Source organism: Hypomesus nipponensis, chromosome 10 (genome assembly GCF_054491055.1).
Source record: "Hypomesus nipponensis isolate SF chromosome 10, ASM5449105v1, whole genome shotgun sequence".
Classification (NCBI taxonomy): domain Eukaryota; kingdom Metazoa; phylum Chordata; class Actinopteri; order Osmeriformes; family Osmeridae; genus Hypomesus; species Hypomesus nipponensis.
The window spans coordinates 2,370,390-2,378,984 of NC_140370.1; positions in this window are offsets into that span (position 1 = coordinate 2,370,390).

Below are 8,595 nucleotides of genomic sequence, written 5' to 3' on the forward strand. Positions count from 1 at the left end.
TGAACACCTCTCAAATAAATGGCATAAATCCCTCAATTCTGGATTTTGTTCTCATCACAGTACTGAAACAGCACTCATCAAAGTAGTTGAAGACTTCCAGCTGGCCTCTGACACAGTCTATGTGCCTGTGATAAATCTAGTTCAAGGAATCTATTTGTGTGTTTCACTGACATCTTAATCATCGACTGCATCATGGGAACTGTGCACTAGTATAAATAAAGCAGATAGTCAGAGCCCACAATAGTATTTATTTGTGTTTATCTATACCACATCTAATCGGATCTGCCATTCTTAACAGTTCATTGTGTAGCATTATACAATACAGGCAATGAGCACAAAATGTCAAATGGAATCGCCTTTTGAATTCTTATAAGATAAGATATACCTTTATTCGTCCCACAATGGGGAAATTCGGGCATTGCACCGGCAAAGTGGACAGAAGTATACATACAATTTACAAAGTAAGTACAAGATATGATAAAAAAATATATTAAAAAAATAACACCAGTTGCATATGGAACTCAAATATAAATAAACAAATATAAATATTGCACAGTAGTTTGCACTTTAGGTGTCCATGAGTTATTGAGTGGTTGAGTCCTATGTGTCTGTGTGTGTAGAGCAGTGCTGGTTGTATAGTCTGACAGCAGCAGGGAGGAAGGACCTGCGGCACTGCTCCTTTACGCTCTTAGGGTGAAGGAGCCGTCCACCGAAGGAACTACTCATTGCAGTGACAGTGTCTGCAAATGGATGTCTGAATAGCAACACAGCACCACTTGCAAATGACAAAGTAACATGACCTAAAACACGAGCTAAAGCAAAGCTCATAATTATCGAGTATGTGATAGTCAAATAATAATGGATTTTTAAATAAATAAAACAGTCAGTGTACAATCTTTTGCAACATTGCATTGCATCTGATTGCAAACACGCAGACCCTTACCATGCAGTCACTGGGTAGGCTACACATCAAGACCATCTGGGAAATAAACTAAGTTAGCATGATAAAGGCATCCATTATTGTGCTCTCATTTATCCTTGATTGTAAATTGATTGATGAATTATTTTCGTTTAATGCACAAAGGTGTCCAAACCTCATGGGTTTACAAGACACCCAAAAAGTACAGTTGCAGTGGTCAACCATGTTAATACAATTCATTATATTACAAAAGTTACAAGTTAATTTACTGCTTGGTCTTAAAATATTTTTTGTCCAAGATAGATTTAAATTAATTCTTAATAAATTCTGCTGCAAAAAAGTTTCCTTTCTAAAACATGAAAGTTCATCCCTTGTGTCTTCATTGACAAGACAGTAAAACCAAAAATGAACCTCATTCTCATTTTCTAAACTTGTAATTTCTCAAAACCTAGCTCACACAACAAACAAAGCCTGTCCTCTTATGGAATGGCATGAAACCTGCCGATCTCTAGGGCTACTGGTAATATTCCTCAACTTAACTGTGCATATAGGAATCTAAATTAAAGTTAAAAAAATTAGGAATTTAAATTAAAGAAACAATAAGGCCGTAATTCTGGTTTATACTATATATCAGCAGACAATTTTCATAAATAAAAAAAAGTTACGTGTTCAGGAAAATGTATGACATCATTCAACTAAAGTAAATCAAATGTTTTTGCTTGATCGTAATTCAGATACACACTATGGAAGCAAATCGTGACCAAAATTAAAATGAAAATGCATTTCCAGAAATGCATTTTTGTTTTAAGAATGTGGTTGCAAAATCGTGACCACAATTCAAATTCAAATGCATTTCCTGAAATGCATTTTCATCTTAAGAAAGTGGCTGCAAAATCGTAGCCTGGTCCTAACCAGACACTCGTACATTTCATTTGTATAGAGAGTCTGGGATCTCTCCATTGACAAACGTTAACTTCCTTGAAGGCGGGTCCTCTGTTGAAGTTTAAAACTATTGGATCCGCCCAGAGCCACTCTGATTTGCCATAACCAATCGCAAGCGTTCGCCTTAGCCAACTCCTTCACCACTACTGTAACGGAACAAGCTGCCGTAGCTGGAAAATCAAAATTTTCTCGAACCCCGTGGGGAGGAGGGCCACAACATCATGGCCACCAACAAAACTCAGCAAGGAATGTTCTTGCTCCGGCTTTAACCTATGGATATTCGGCAGCGTTGCCACAACCGCAGAATAGTTTCGCTTGCATCTTTTTCCGCCGCCATTACTGAACTACTCAAACTAGTGCACAACATTAACGTCATCGTTGTCTGCCACTCCCTCTGTTCGCTGATTGGACCTACAAAAAATTTGTTTCTGGAATTTGACTTCAGAGCCGAGCTCCCAGACCTAGTACAGAAGCAAAATCCAAATTGAGCGGAAGTACGTAGGACGGCAGAGCCAGGCTATCCCAGACCCTCTGTACAAATGAAATGTACGAGGGTCTGGTTAGGACCAGGCTACGATTTTGCAGCCACGTTCTTAAGATGAAAATGCATTTCAGGAAATGCATTTGAATTTGAATTGTGGTCACGATTTTGCAGCCACGTTCTTGAAAATGAAAATGCATTTCTGGAAATGCATTTGAATTTGAATTGTGGTCACGATTTTGCAGCCACGTTCTTAAAATGAAAATGCATTTCTGGAAATGCATTTTCATTTTCAAATTTTACATTTCAAATTGAATTTTGGTATCTATTTGCTGGGGCATATTTTGAAAATTAAATTTCAAATGTCTTTTTCGTTTTCATTTTAATTAAGTGAAAGAATGAGCAGTCTTAAAGAAGAAAATTAAAATGCAAATAGGATGATTGATTACTAATTTTATTTATGAGTCAAATAATGCAGCCACATTCTTAAAACGACAATGCATTTCTGGAAATACATTTTCATTTGAATTTTGGTCACGATTTGTTTCCATACTCCTTGGCTCTGGATAAGTTGTCGCCATAGACAAAGCCTGTTTAAGGAGAGCCTTGCCACTCCCTATTAAGCCCCATTGTACCGAATTTGGTTGCAGTTCCACCAGAGTTCCACTGGGGGTGATCGCGAGCGAGTGCATGTTGAATGGGAGTCTATGGAGCTAAACGGCTAAATTTGTCTCTTTTGCCTGATTGTCGTTGAGAAATCTCAGATTTGATTGTAGTTTTTGCATGTTCAACATGGATTATAGGTCGAAAGTTGAATGAACAAGTACTTATGTCCTTTTGATTTCTTACAGGGTGAGTCGTTGTTGCCTATAACACGCTAGCATTCTGCGAAGGAATGCTGATTGGTTAGTGAAGGACTGATACGACCAGAGCTCTTGCTTGATGGCATCCGAAGCGGAATCAGAATGTCAGAGCATTAGCAACATTAGCAACAACATTAGCAAGCCAAAATTCTTTCTAGCATGTGTATTGACAGGAAGAGCCTAACCTGTCAGCTGTGTTGTCGATGCCCTGAGAGAAAAAAGTAAGTGACCAGAGCTTGCCGTAAAGCAGTAGCTCTGGTCGTACGATGTGTATGACGTCAATTACATTTTCAAAAGCTTTTCAGAACAGAAAGGCGACAAAAAATCTAACAGCCAGCAGTGTGTATTTTCTTTGCCTCCTCTTTCGAACTCAGAATTCAAATTACTAGACAAAAAATTATATCCTGAGAAAAGTGGATTTTGAGGGGTACCTGCTCCATAGACCTCCATTCATTCTGCACTCGCTCGTTAGCGCCCTCACATGGAACTTCAACCAGTTCAGAACCCGGAAGTTTCCCGAGAGTGGCAGTTCTCTCCATAGATATATATATACCAAGCCCCCACCCTTCGCCCCTCGGCTTGAAGCAACGGCCCCGGTGGATGTAGGTGGTATTGCATTACGGTTAGGTTTCCGACTCTTCCGGTCGTTTTTATTCTATTAACTCCAGTCAACATTTACAAAACTATCTCCCCCAATAATTTTTGTTCGATTCTCGAACCTGGCTCATACTACTAGCTTTTTCATAGAATAATTTATCCCGATTTTTGCTAAGTTTGAGACCAATCCGAAATGTGTAAACTAGCACCCCATTTATTTGCCCACGTCAATAAAAGTTGCCTGCAAATGTGCTTGCGGATACTAACAGGGCACGAGCACAATAGTTCACATTGGCCGATAGCCGATTTACATGGAGCTGAATGAGCCATAGACTTATATTGAATGAGCACAGGGAGAACTGGCTTGAGTTGCCTGCCCTGTTGCAGCAAGTTAAGCAAATGTCACACATACATGACATGTTGTTAATATAGTTTATTCCCGTTATTTTAAAACAGATTTGATTTTTCGTAAAAACGTTCATGACATGATGGCAAATATAATATGTTAAGCGCGAGCATAGATTGTTGACGTCTATCTGGAGCAAAGACGAAGATGAATACTTTAACCGGTGTACAGCTAGTTGCAAGCGTGCACGAGGTCTCGGAGCTATGGGGACTTTAACAACGTTTTAGATGGTCATATGGATAAATGGCCTCCTGGTAAGCCAAATAGAAACAATACTAATCTCACAGCATTTATGGATAGATTTGATCTCGTAGACATATGGAGAAAAAAATATCCTGATGATAAATCATTCACGTGGAGTAATAGTACAGGTTCGAGTCGGTCTAGAATAGATTTTTGGTTAATCTCTGGGAGTCTGAACATAGATGCTGAAGAGGTGGATATATGCCCAACTCCTCTTACAGATGATAAGGCTATATGTTTTTGTTTAAAGTTAGCCAATTTGAAAAGTGGGACTGCTCAGTCAAGGTATTGGAAACTTAATTGCTCAATATTACAAGATGATGATGTTAGAACAGAAGTTTTAAATCTGATTTCTTATTTTTGGACAAAAGCTAAAGAAGAAGAACGATTTAGTAGTAATTGGGAGCTGTTTAAATTTGAGGTGGGAATATATTTTAGAAAATATGGCTCTATGAAGTCCAAATCTCAAAGATCTGCAGAATTAAGGGTAATAACAAGGATTACCTCTTTGTCAAATAAAAGCCCAAATACTTTATTAGACGAGGAAAAGGTTGAATTAGTTAATCTACAAGCTCAATTAGATGACTTGTATAATCAGAAGGCAAGGGGTGCTTATATTAGGTCGAGAGCTAAATGGTTGGAAGAGGGGGAACAAAATTCCCACTATTTCTTTAATTTGGAAAGAGCTCATTCCAATAAACAGAGTATAAATAAATTGAATATTGATGGGGTTATTTCAGATGACTTCAAAGTGATATCCAATTATTGTAGCAATTTTTATAAAAAATTATATAGCTCTAAGTTTTGCCATACAACTGCGGATAATTACCTGGACTCTCTGAATGTTAAAACTATTGATAAGAGCCAAATGGAGATGTGCGATAAGATTATCTCTTTACAGGAGATTAAGAATAATTTGAATCTGCTAAAAAACAACAAATCACCTGGTACTGATGGGCTGACGTCTGAATTTTACAAGGCATTTGCTGATGAACTAGCTCCGTTTTTATTGGAGGTCTTTACGGAATCCTTAAAGAAAAATTGCCTCCCAACTACTATGACTCAAGGGGTGACTGTTTTAATTCCCAAACCCAACAAAGACAAACTGCTAATTGGCGCCCAATTTGCTTACTTAACAATGATTATAAAATTCTAGCGATACTTTTGGCTAAAAGACTCAAGATGGTGTTGACTTCTATTATTGATGAAACACAATCTGGTTTCATGGCAAAAAGACATATTACAAATAATATTAGGCTGGTTTTGGACATTTTGGATTACTCAGACGTGATTGATGATAATGGTTTTATTTTGCTTTTGGATTTTTACAAGGCCTTCGATACTGTGGAGCATCAGTTTATTTTGCATTCTCTGAGAAAGTTTGGATTTGGTAATTACTTTTCTACGGCTATTAAAACTTTGTATATGCATAGTAATAGTTCTATTCAGTTAACAGGCGGCACATCCCCTAGATTCGAGGTGTCTAGAGGTATACGGCAGGGATGCCCTACCTCCCCCTATCTCTTCCTTTTAGTAGCTCAGTTGTTGGCTGACCATATTAAAGCTGGTGCTGTGAAAGGTATCTCTCTACTTGGTAGTGAATTACTATTGACACAGCTGGCAGATGATACCACACTATTTCTGAAGAATCAGTTTCAAATTCCTGCTGCTATAAAAACAATTAAAGAATTTTCAGAGGCGTCTGGTTTACATTTGAATGTTAATAAGTGTGAACTTCTGTCTATCAAGGAGTGCACTTCCTCCTCTCTTTACAATATTCCAGTTAAAGATGAAGTTCTCTATTTGGGTATTGTAGTTACCAAAGACCAAAATAAGAGACGTCATTCCAATTTTTCCCCAGTCATTAAAAAATCTCAAGAGAGATTTAATCAATGGCTATTAAGAGATTTATCAATTAGAGGTAGAGTATTGATTACTAAGGCAGAGTGTCTCTCTCGTTTGACTTATGCAGCTTTGGCCCTGCATCTGGATAATAAGCTACTAAAGGAGATAAACAAAATGATATTCAATTTCATCTGGAAAAATAAGACACATTATATAAGAAAGACTGTTCTTATGGATTCCTATGAAAATGGTGGACTAAATGTATTGGATTTTGGTACTTTAAATAATACTTTAAAAATAAATTGGCTGAAACAGTTTTTTGGAAACCCCTCTTCAGTTTGGAATATGATACCTCTCCATGTGTTGTCTAATCTTGGTGGCTTAAACTTTTTTCTTGCTTGTGACTATGACATTGACAAAATTCCCGTGAAATTATCTGCGTATCACCGACAAGTTTTTTTGACTTGGTCTCTCATATACAAACACAATTTTTCTCCTCACAACTATTTGATCTGGAATGACAAGAATATTTTATATAAACACAAATCTCTCTTTTTGGAGAATTGGGTCTGTAATAATATCTTGCGGGTAGATCAATTATTTAATGAGAAGGGTCGTCCTTTCACTTATGAGGAGTTTCTTGCTAAATACAGGATTCCAGTCACACCTGGGGATTATGCAAAAGTATTTGGCGCAATTCCCTCTGGTATTTGTATGCTTTTTAAATCTCAGCCAAGGGTTACACTCCAAAATTGTCCTCTTGTGCATAATCCTGTTACAGTCTCCCCTATAGGCAAAACCTGCTTTTCCAATACTGGTAGAAATAATAATAGATCTATTCGATCTTTGTTTCAGAGAGATATAACTACGGTGTCTTGTGTTATTCCTTACTGGAATCGTTTTGTCAATGATATTGTTTGGAAGAATGTATGGCTTTTACCTAATCTATATTTAGTAACAAATAAAGTGAAGGAAATTTCTTTTAAACTTATCCATAAATGTTATCCAGCAAAAAGCTATATTAAGAAAAGATTTAAGAAAGACATTGATGTTGTTTGCACTTTTTGTAATGAATGTGAAGAAACGGTTGTGCATTTATTCTGGCATTGTCCAATTGTAAAATAATTTTGGCAAAATCTTTGTAAGTTTATTACTGAAAGTATTGAGGCAGATTTTTGTTTATTCTGGAAGTATGTATTGTTTGGGCTTTTTGACGGTTCCAGGAAAAATAACTGTGTATATATAATTAATTTTATTATTATTATGGCCAAGTATCATATTCATAGATGCAAATTCATGGGAAGAAAACCTTGCTTTATTGCCTTGAACGGAGAGCTCAGACAATATATTTTTTCAATAAAAAATGCCAAAAATACCAAGGCCATTAAGACAGTAACAATCTGTAGTAGTTTAAATATATTAATGTAAAGGTTTATATCCCCTAGCGTGAATTTTTTGTTATGTTATTTTGTATTGATACATGTTTACTCCGAACGTAAATGTTTTTGTTTTTTTTACTTTTTGCATCTTGTAAACTTCAATGCACTTGACTTTGTTGAAATTGCTAATAAAAAATAATAATTAAAAAAAAAAAAAAAGGTCTCGGAGCTAGGGAAAAAAAGAGCCACTGTTTAAAGCTAGACCGGAAAACACGGAAGTGCGAGCTTTTGAGCAAGGCATAGCAGAAAACTGTCAGAATGTGGTTCAAGTCCGATCAAGAAGCAGATAGCCTACATGTGAACGTTACGAAGATCAATAGGCTACTGTTAGTACTGAAGTATTATACGTGCAGGGCCTATACGTTGTTCTTTTTGCTTCGTGTTTATAGTTTGACTGCTGTATTGTGTCGGATAAATAAACTGTAAACTTATATAGGCTATCTGGCTCCGACGTTGTTCTAGCTTGGCAAAGCAAGCTAAATTAAGCCTATAGCCTACCTATTATAATGATGATGAGTGTTGTTTACTATTACTAACTTATTGTTAATGCCATCGTTGTGTGTTGAAATAAGTTGACAAGTTATAACAATATTTAAGACCATATTGTGGCTATCAGAGATGATTTATTCATATTCGTCTTTGCTCCAGAATAACATGTCAACAATCAATAATGACGACGTAACATGCCACGAAATTACAACTAATTATATTTTGCTATAATTACGTTTGTTATGCCGTGAGCATAATAGCGTTCATTACGAAATGGTTAAATCTGCTTTAAAATAACGGACATAAACTCTACAAACAACCGCCATGTATGTGTGCAACCATTTGTAAAACGTGCTACAATAAAGGCAGGC